Source organism: Chrysochloris asiatica, unplaced genomic scaffold (genome assembly GCF_000296735.1).
Source record: "Chrysochloris asiatica unplaced genomic scaffold, ChrAsi1.0 scaffold00114, whole genome shotgun sequence".
Lineage (NCBI taxonomy): Eukaryota > Metazoa > Chordata > Mammalia > Afrosoricida > Chrysochloridae > Chrysochloris > Chrysochloris asiatica.
The window spans coordinates 4,995,280-5,004,155 of record NW_006408632.1 but is presented as its reverse complement, the minus strand read 5'-3'; the positions used below and the strand labels follow the sequence as shown (position 1 = coordinate 5,004,155).

General features: G+C 37.4%; 1 pseudogene; it reads left to right on the top strand.

The window, feature by feature from the left end:
- Positions 1 to 302, top strand: part of LOC102821962 — an 896-nt pseudogene extending 594 nt beyond the window's left edge.
- The last annotated feature ends 8,574 nt before the right edge of the window (positions 303 to 8,876 follow it).

The window sequence follows — 8,876 nt, the reverse complement described above, 5'->3', positions numbered from 1 at the left end:
TTTATACGAAAACCACCTAAACATGAATGATTCATCACACCAATGGGCTTATATTTCAAGAAGTCTCATGTAACACATCCTAAACTTAAAGCCATCTTTGGCTTATCTATACTTGGTGTAAAGAAGAATCTCTCATCCCCACTCTATACAATTCTGGGTGTGATCACCAAAAGGACTGTCACGGAAGTGAATGTGAGTTGGACCTGGTTGCACAAGCAGGAAAGGTTATCTGGGGGAAATATACTCAGGCTACCAACAATCCTAAAAATGATGGCTGCATAAATACAGTCTTACTGGTTTGATAGCAGTTTCCTATAAGTAATTCCTTATTTGTGAAGACTACAAACCGACCAGGAAAATCACCATCACCATGTGTTTCTGAATACTACCAAATAGTCTTACCCATCTGCAGTCATCAAGAACTATTTATGATGTTATTTTAAAGAAAAACATTAAAGCTGTCCAGTTTTACACACACACACACACACACACACACACACACACACACAAAGAAAGGATTTCTATGTGCTTGTAGCAATATTTTTACTTATCCTGGTATGGTGGGAAATATAATGCTGAGTGAATAAAACAAGTCACACAAGAAAATAAACATTATAATTGTTGTAAAATTAAAAAAAAAAGAGAGAGAAAGAAGAAAAGCCAGGAACAAGTAGTGTATTATTATTTTTTAATTGTGAACTGAATGATACTTTACGTAGGAGAACATTGGTTTTACACCATCATTTCATTACAATGATTACAATCTCCTCTGTGCATCATCATTCAACAGTATTTGCTTCTATTTTCTGTTTTTTGTTGTTGTTTTTTTGTAGCGGGGGGGAGAGGGTGCACACAAAAACACTCAGGAATATATAATAATTTAAATAACCAAAGGGCACATTCTGCAAGGCTGCCTCCTGGCTGCCAGCATTCAGTACTTCTCTTTCCATGAGTCTTGAGTCCTCTGCTGTTTCCTCTCTCTATGTCCTTATTTCTGCCTCTATCTCTAGGTCACTGCTTCTCTGGATAGGGTCCCACATTCCGCTTGTGCTCTTCTCCTTTGATGGTCCTAGGGTCCTCTGTTTCTGGACTGTAAGATTAACTACTCCCCCATTTTTGTTATAAAACACAATGTATTTTTTTAAGGTTGTATGCATTTGTGATTTTTTTTTTTTTAAGAGCAAAGGAAACTATATGAAATCTAGTTCTAAAATAATATTACAAACAACCATTCTAAAACTAAAAAAATATATATATTTATTAGTATTTTTTTCTATGAACTCTTTGAAGCCCTCTAGTATAGCATACAGGAACACAGTGGCTCTGTAGGATAGCACTGGACTGTGAACCACAAGGTTAGTAGTTCAATCCCAATACCTGCTACTTGGGAGAAAGATGAGGCTTTCTTCTCCTGCAAAGATAAAGTATTCAAAATCCTAGACAGGGGTCACTATGGGTTGGAATCGACTTGAGGGCATGTAGCAACAATAATAACAAGTAGAGCATAACATAATTTGCATAATGTAATACAAAATAAATCAAATCTATTTCTGTCAAGTTGATTCCAACTCACAGTATCCTTATTGGACAGAGTGGAACCACTGAATACGGTTTTCAAGACTGTAAATGTTTATGGGACCAGGTTTCCATATCTTTCTCCCAGGAATATGTGGTAGGTCTTAGTAGTCAACCTTTCAGTTATCAACTCAGCATTTTAACCATTAAACCACTAGGACTCCTTACATAAAATAATGTGATATATATGCAAACCTCATATTGTTGCTGTCAAGTCAGTTCCAGCTCAGAGCAACCTTATAAGACAGGATAGAACTTCTCCGTAGAGTTTTCAAGGCTGTACAATTTTCTGAGATGTGCCTGCTGTATTTTTTCTCCACACAATATATATTATATAATGATATAATTGTAGAAATAAGTTTGTTGTTAGGTGCTGTCAGTTTCAATTCAGCAACCCTATTTACTGGTCAGTTCCAACTCAGCGATCCTGTGTACAACAGAAACTGCCGGGCCGTACGCCACTCATAATCTTTGCTTTATTTAAGCCCATCATTGCAGCCACTGTGTGAATTCATCTCCCTGAGATTCTTCCTTTGGTCACTGACCAAGTATGATGTCTTTCTTTAGGGGTTTGTCCCTCCTGAAAGCTTGACCAAGTACGTAAGGCAAAGTATCAGCATCCTCACTTCTAAGGAACTTTCTGGCTGTACTTTTTAAAAGACAGATTTGTTCATTCTTCTGGAGGTCTCTCTTATATTCAATATTCTTTGCCAACACCATAATCCAAATGCAGCAATTCTTAATCAGTTTTCCTTATTCTTTGTTCAGCTTTAACATGCATATGAGGGGAATGAAAATACCATGGCTTCAGTCAGGTGAACTTCAGTTTCCAAAATGATATCTTTGCTTTTAAACATCTTTAATCTTTAAGAGGTCATTTTCAGCCAATTTACACAATGAAATATGTCATCTAATTTCTTCACTGCTCCTTCCATGCGCATTAAGGATCCCAGTAAAATGAAATTCTTGACTTGAATATTTTCCCTATTTATCATGATACTGGTTATTGGTCCATTGGTGAGTATTTTTGTTTTCTTTATATGGAACATTAATCCAACATAAGTAAGTGCTTCAATTCTTATTTATTCTCAGCAATTATAAGTTTGTCATTTGCTTACTGCAGGGAGTAAGAATACTGATGCATTCTTCTTCATATAGCCCAATTTCTCAGATTATTTGCTTAGCAAATACACTCAATGTTGTTGTCGTTGTTAGGTGCCATTGAGTCAGTTCGTAACTCATAGTGACCCTATGCACAACAGAATGTAACACTGCCTGGTCCTGAGTCATTATCACAGATGTTACATTTGAGTCCATTGCTGTGGCCACTGTGTCATCCATGTCATTGGGGGTCTTCCTCTTCTTCTCTGACCCTCCACTTCACCAAGCATAATGTCCTTCTCCAGAGAATCTTCCCTCCTGGCAACATGTCCAAAGTATGAGAGACAAAGTCTCACCATCCTCATCTCTAAGGAGCATTCTGGCTATACTTTTCCCAGACAGGTTTGTTTGTTCTATTAGTGCATGGTACTTTTAATATTCTTTGCAAACACCATAATTCAAACCATCATTTCTTCTACAGTCTTCCTTAATCATTGTTCAACTTTCACATACATAATGGTGACTGACAATAACATGGCTTGGGTCAGGTGCATCTTAGTGTTCAAACTGATATCTTTAATACTTTAAAGAGTTCATTTGTCCGATGCAATCTGTCATTTGATTTATTGATTGCTGCTTTCATGAGTGTTGAATGTGGATCCAAGCAAACTGAAGTCTTTGACAACTTCAGTCTTTTTTCCACTTATCATGATGATATTTATTGGAACAGTTGTGAGGATGTTTGTTTTCTCTACATTGAAATGCAATTCCCACTGAAGGTCATAGTCTTTGATCTTCATTAGTATTGCAAATCTTCTTTGCTACCAGCACACAAGGTTGTGTCATCTGTGTATCGACAGTTTTAATGAGTCTTCCTTCAATCCTAACGTCATGTTCATTTTCATTTAATCCAGCTTTTCATATTATTTGCTCAGTATACAGATTAAATAGCATGGTGAAAGCATACAACCCTGGTGCACACCTTTCTTGGTTTTAAGGCATTCAGTATCCTCTTATTCTGTTTGAAGGACTAACTCTTGGTGTCAGTATAGGTTCCTTGTGAGCTCAATTAATTGTTCTGGAATATCCATTCTTTTGGAATGTTATCCAGAATTTGTTATGATTCACATGGTGAAAACCCTTTGCATAGTCAATAAGTCACAAGTAAACACTTAGTCCTGGTATGGCGCTGTAAGATAAGCACTAGATTACAAGGTCAGTTGGAACCACAATGTCGGTAGTTCAAACTTACCAGCCACTCCTTGGAAATCCTATACAGAGTAGCTATGAGTCCCAACTAACTCAATGGCACCTAACAACAACAAACATGTTTTTAGAATTCTCTGCTTTCAATTAAGATCCATCTGACGCTAGCTATGATACCCCTAGTTCTAAGTCTTCTGAATCTGGTTTGTATTTCTGGCAGTTCACTGTCAATATACTGTGGCAACTGTTTTTGAATTATCTTTAGCAAAATTTTACATGCATGAGATGTTATTCAATAATTTACACATTCCATTGAGTCACTTCTCTTTGAAATGGGCAAAAATATGGATCTCTTCCAATCTGTTGACCAGATAGCTGTCTTCCAAAATTTTTGGTATAGTTCAGTAAGCATCTCCATTGCTGCATCAGTTTCCTGAAATATTTCCATTTGCATTTTGTCAATTTCTGAAACCTTGTTTTACTACTATGCCTTCATGGCAGCTTCCTTCAGTACCATTGATTGGCTCTTGATCATATTGTTGTTGTTAAGTGCCATCGAGTCAGTTCTGACCCCTAGCTGGTAGTTTCAAACTGCCAACCTTGAGGTTAGCAGCCCGATTCGTAACCACTACGCTATAGTTTAATTATTAAATCCTCTTCTTGGTCATTTGGTTATTTCATATTTCTTAATATTGCAAAGAAAATATCAATCAATATCTTTGAAACTAATTGTGTACTCAAGGGGTTTGCACCTTGTTAAAGTTTATAGTAAACATTTGAATTTCCTCTTTTTGTGAAACTTCTTTAAGTTTGTTGCCTATTTTTCTTTTATAGTATTTGTTTTTACTTTTAAATTTCATTAAATAAGGCCTCTGCCAAGATCACTGCCATGTTTTTATGCAATTGTAAATGTAAAATGATTTATATTTGTTTACCCACCTAACTTCCCCTTATTTACCTAAATGCGTTATTATATTTTTTTCCCCAGCAACATGTAAAAATATCAGAATAGTGAATTTGTGAAAATACCTTACAGGGAGGGCACAGTTAACAAAGAAAAACACTTGGACTATCCGAATAAAAATACTTTAAATAGTTTTTTGCCTTGGAAATAGCAAATATTTTATTCAGGATTTACATTAATCCTTTTGATTGGTCAGTAGTAGAACATGCTCAGCATTTCTCAGGCTGAAAGAACTGAAGAAAAAATTCCAACCTCCAGTTGCAATACTGAAGGATTTTATGGACAAAATATTAACTGATGCTGGGACCATCAAAAGAGGAAGGAAGGAAAGTAGAGAGTCACTGTACCAAAAAGAATAGGGTTGATGTTCAATCATTTCAAGAGGTAGCATATGTCCAAGATGGTCTTGAAGGAAGAAATCTAAGCTGCACTGAAGGCACTGGCAAAAAACAAGGCTCCAGGAATTGATGGAATACTAACTGAAACATTTTAGCAAACTGATGCCAGCTGGAAGGACTCACTAGACTTTGTGAAGAAATTAGGAGGACAGCTACCTGTCTAACCAACTAAAAGAGGTCCATATTTATGTCCATTCCAAAAAAGGTGACCCAGCAGAATGCAGAAATTACCATGTGATATCAACAATAAAACATGAAAGCAATGCAGATAGTATCCATTTAACCTAGCTTAGATGGCTTGATGATCAGAACTCAAGTAGAGGACAATAAAGAAGTTTGAAACAGGAACTAAATGTAAATTGCTACAATTTGATGAACTTGACCTTTGCTTATGGATGTAGTTGCTCCAAATGTCAACCAAGAGGGGAGAAGTCTTCACATCAAGGATCAAGCCTATTCCCTTAGTACACAGGGGTGATAGAGATAAGCTTGGTTACCTTAAATGTGGGGCTATAAAGGCACAAAGTGGCTGGCTTACAAGTTTTCAAGAGGAAGCTTAGTTTCAGAGCAAAGGGGAAAAAGTAGAAACCCCACTGAATAGTTTTCATCTTGTCTAGATGTGTCTGGTGAAAGGAGATGGGAATAGGATTCTTTTGATTTAATAGTGAGTAATTGTTATCATGACTAATTGTGATTGTCATAAACTTAAAGGCAGAAGATGTTTATCAAAATTGGGGAGTAGTTAATTCTACATTCAAGGAACAGAGGACCCAAGGATCATCAGAAGGGAAGAGCATGAGCAGAATGTGGGATCCTAACCAGAGAAGCAGCGACATCAGGGACGGAGGCAGAAGTGATGGCATGGAGAGACTGAGCATCTGAGGACTCTAGACTCATGGAAAGAGAAAGGCTGTGTGCTGTTGGGCATGAGGCTAACTTTGAAAATGTGCCCTTTGGTTGTTTAAGTGATTATATATTCCTGCATGTGTTTTCGTATACATTAATAAAAAAAAAAAGGAATAGAGGCAAATACTAGTAACTGGTAGTGCATGGAGGAGATTGTAGTCATCACAATGAAACAAAATATGATTGGTTGAGTGCAAAACTGACATTCTCCCATGTAAACTATCATGCAACTCACAGTAAAAGTTGTTAAAAAATGTAAGTAAAATATTGCTGAAGATACTTCAAATATGATTGCAACTGTACATTGACAGGGAGTTGCCAGAAATTCAAGCTGGATTCAGAAAATATATTTTTATTTTTTGGAACATGAAATATCATTGCTTGAATAAATGGACTAACTTCAACCACAGTCCATTGACACCTGTTGACCTGCAGATGAGAGAGAGAAGAGGAAGGGCTGGTTGGTCCAAACTGTGGTGGGACCTGGGGACACCTGGGCCCATGGACAAGGACATAGCTATGGAGGGTTAGAGCTGAGAGTGAAGCATCCAGCTGATATGAAGTGAGGGGAAATGCACAAGAACACCCAAACTTGCAGACAGTGTCCACTTGACCTATCCTCAATGGCTTGATAATCATTGATAAACTAGAGGAAGATTACCAAAAAAAAAAAAAAAAAAAAGTTTTGATAAAGGAAACAAGGGTAAATTGCTACAATCTGATGAATTTGACCTATACTCATGGAAGTAGTAACTCTAAATACCAATAGTGAGGGAAGGTGTCTTCACATCAAGTATCAATGCTATCCCTTCTGTACACAGGGTAGATAGGGATGGTAACTTAGACATTGGCTACCTAAAATAGGGAGAGGAGGGCTATAAAGGCACAAAGTCACTGGCTTACAAGGTTTAATGATGGAGTTTAGTTTAAGAGTGTGGGGATTGGGGGGAGAAAGAGTCCCCACTGAATAGTTTTCATCTTGTCAGATGGGACAGGTGAAAAGAAATGGGGATAAGATTCTTATGATTCAATAGTGAGTAACTGTTATCATGACTAATTGCGACTGTCACAATTGTAAAGGTAGAAGTTTTATAACAAACACAGGGGGCTGGTTAATCTTACAGTTCAGAAACAGAGGACCCTAGGGCCATCAAGGGAGAAGAGCACAAGCAGAATGTGGCACCTTATCCAGAGAAGCAGCAATGCCAGAGATGTGGGCAGAGATGGGGTCATGGAGAGAGGGAGCGGCTGAAGACTCTAGATTCATGGGAAGAGAGGGACTAAGAGCTCATGGCCAGGAGGCAGACTTGCAGGCTGTAAATCTTTATGGGAGCAGAATGCCTCATCTTTCTCCCGCAGAGCCACAAGGTCAGCAGTTTGAAACTGCCAGCAGCTCTGTGGGAGAAAGATGAGGCGTTCTGCTCCCGTAAAGATTTACAGCCTTACAAAACCAACAGCTTACATTACTCTCAATGGAGAGAAACTGAAAGCCTTCCCTCTGAGAACAGGAACCAGACAAGGATGCCCTTTGTCACTACTCCTATTCAATATTGTGCTGGAAGTCTTAGCAAGAGCTATACGGCAAGACAGGGAAATTAAAGGCATCCAAATTGGCAAAGAAGAAGTAAAACTCTACCTATTTTCAGACGATATAATCCTATATGTAGAAAACCCCAAAGACTCAGTAAAAAAGCTACTAGACCTCATTGGAAGATTCAGCAAAGTGGCAGGATATAAGATCGACATAAAAAAAAATTAGTTGGATTCCTCTATACCAAAAATGACAGCATTGAAAAGGACATTAGGAAAGCAAGACCATTTATAATAGCCACCCAAAGGATGAACTATCTAGGAATAAATGTAACCAGAGAAACAACGGACTTATACAAAGAAAACTACAAAACACTACTATAAGAAACCAAAAGAGACTTACAAAAATGGAAGCATATACCATGCTCCTGGATAGGAAGACATAATATTGTGAAAATGTCAATACTGCCCAATGCAATTTACACATATAATGCAATTCCAATCCAGATTCCAATGACATTCTTCAAAGATATGGAAAAAACAATTACAAACTTTATATAGAAAGGAAAGAGACCCAGGATAAGCAAAGTATTGCTTAAAAAGAAGAATAAGGTTGGAGGCCTGTCACTTACTGACTTCAAAATTTACTACACGGCTACAGTGGTCAAAACAGCTGGGTACTGGTACAATGAAAGATACTTAGATCAATGGAACAGAATTGAGAATCCAGAAATTAAACCATCTACACACAGCCAACACCTAAATATATTGCATGGAGAGGTGACAGTCTCTTCAATAGATGGTGCTGGCAGAACTGGAAAATGATACACAAAAGATTGAAACAAGACCTTCACCTCACACCTTATACCAAAACCAACTCAACATGGATTAAAGACCTATATGTGAATCCCAGAATTATGAAGGTCATCAATGAAAAAATAGGGACTAATGTGAGGACACTAATTCTGGGAATACACAGACTACAAAACAGTTTGAAAACCACACAAACAAAAGTAGACAAAATAGATGAGTGGGACATATTAAAAATTAAAAATTTATGTGCATCAAAAGACTTTACCAGAAGAGTAAAAAGGGAACCCACAGTATGGGAAAAAATCTTTTGCAATGACACATCAGACAAGGGACTCATTTCTAAAATATATAGGAAACTACAACACCTCTACAAGAAAAAGACA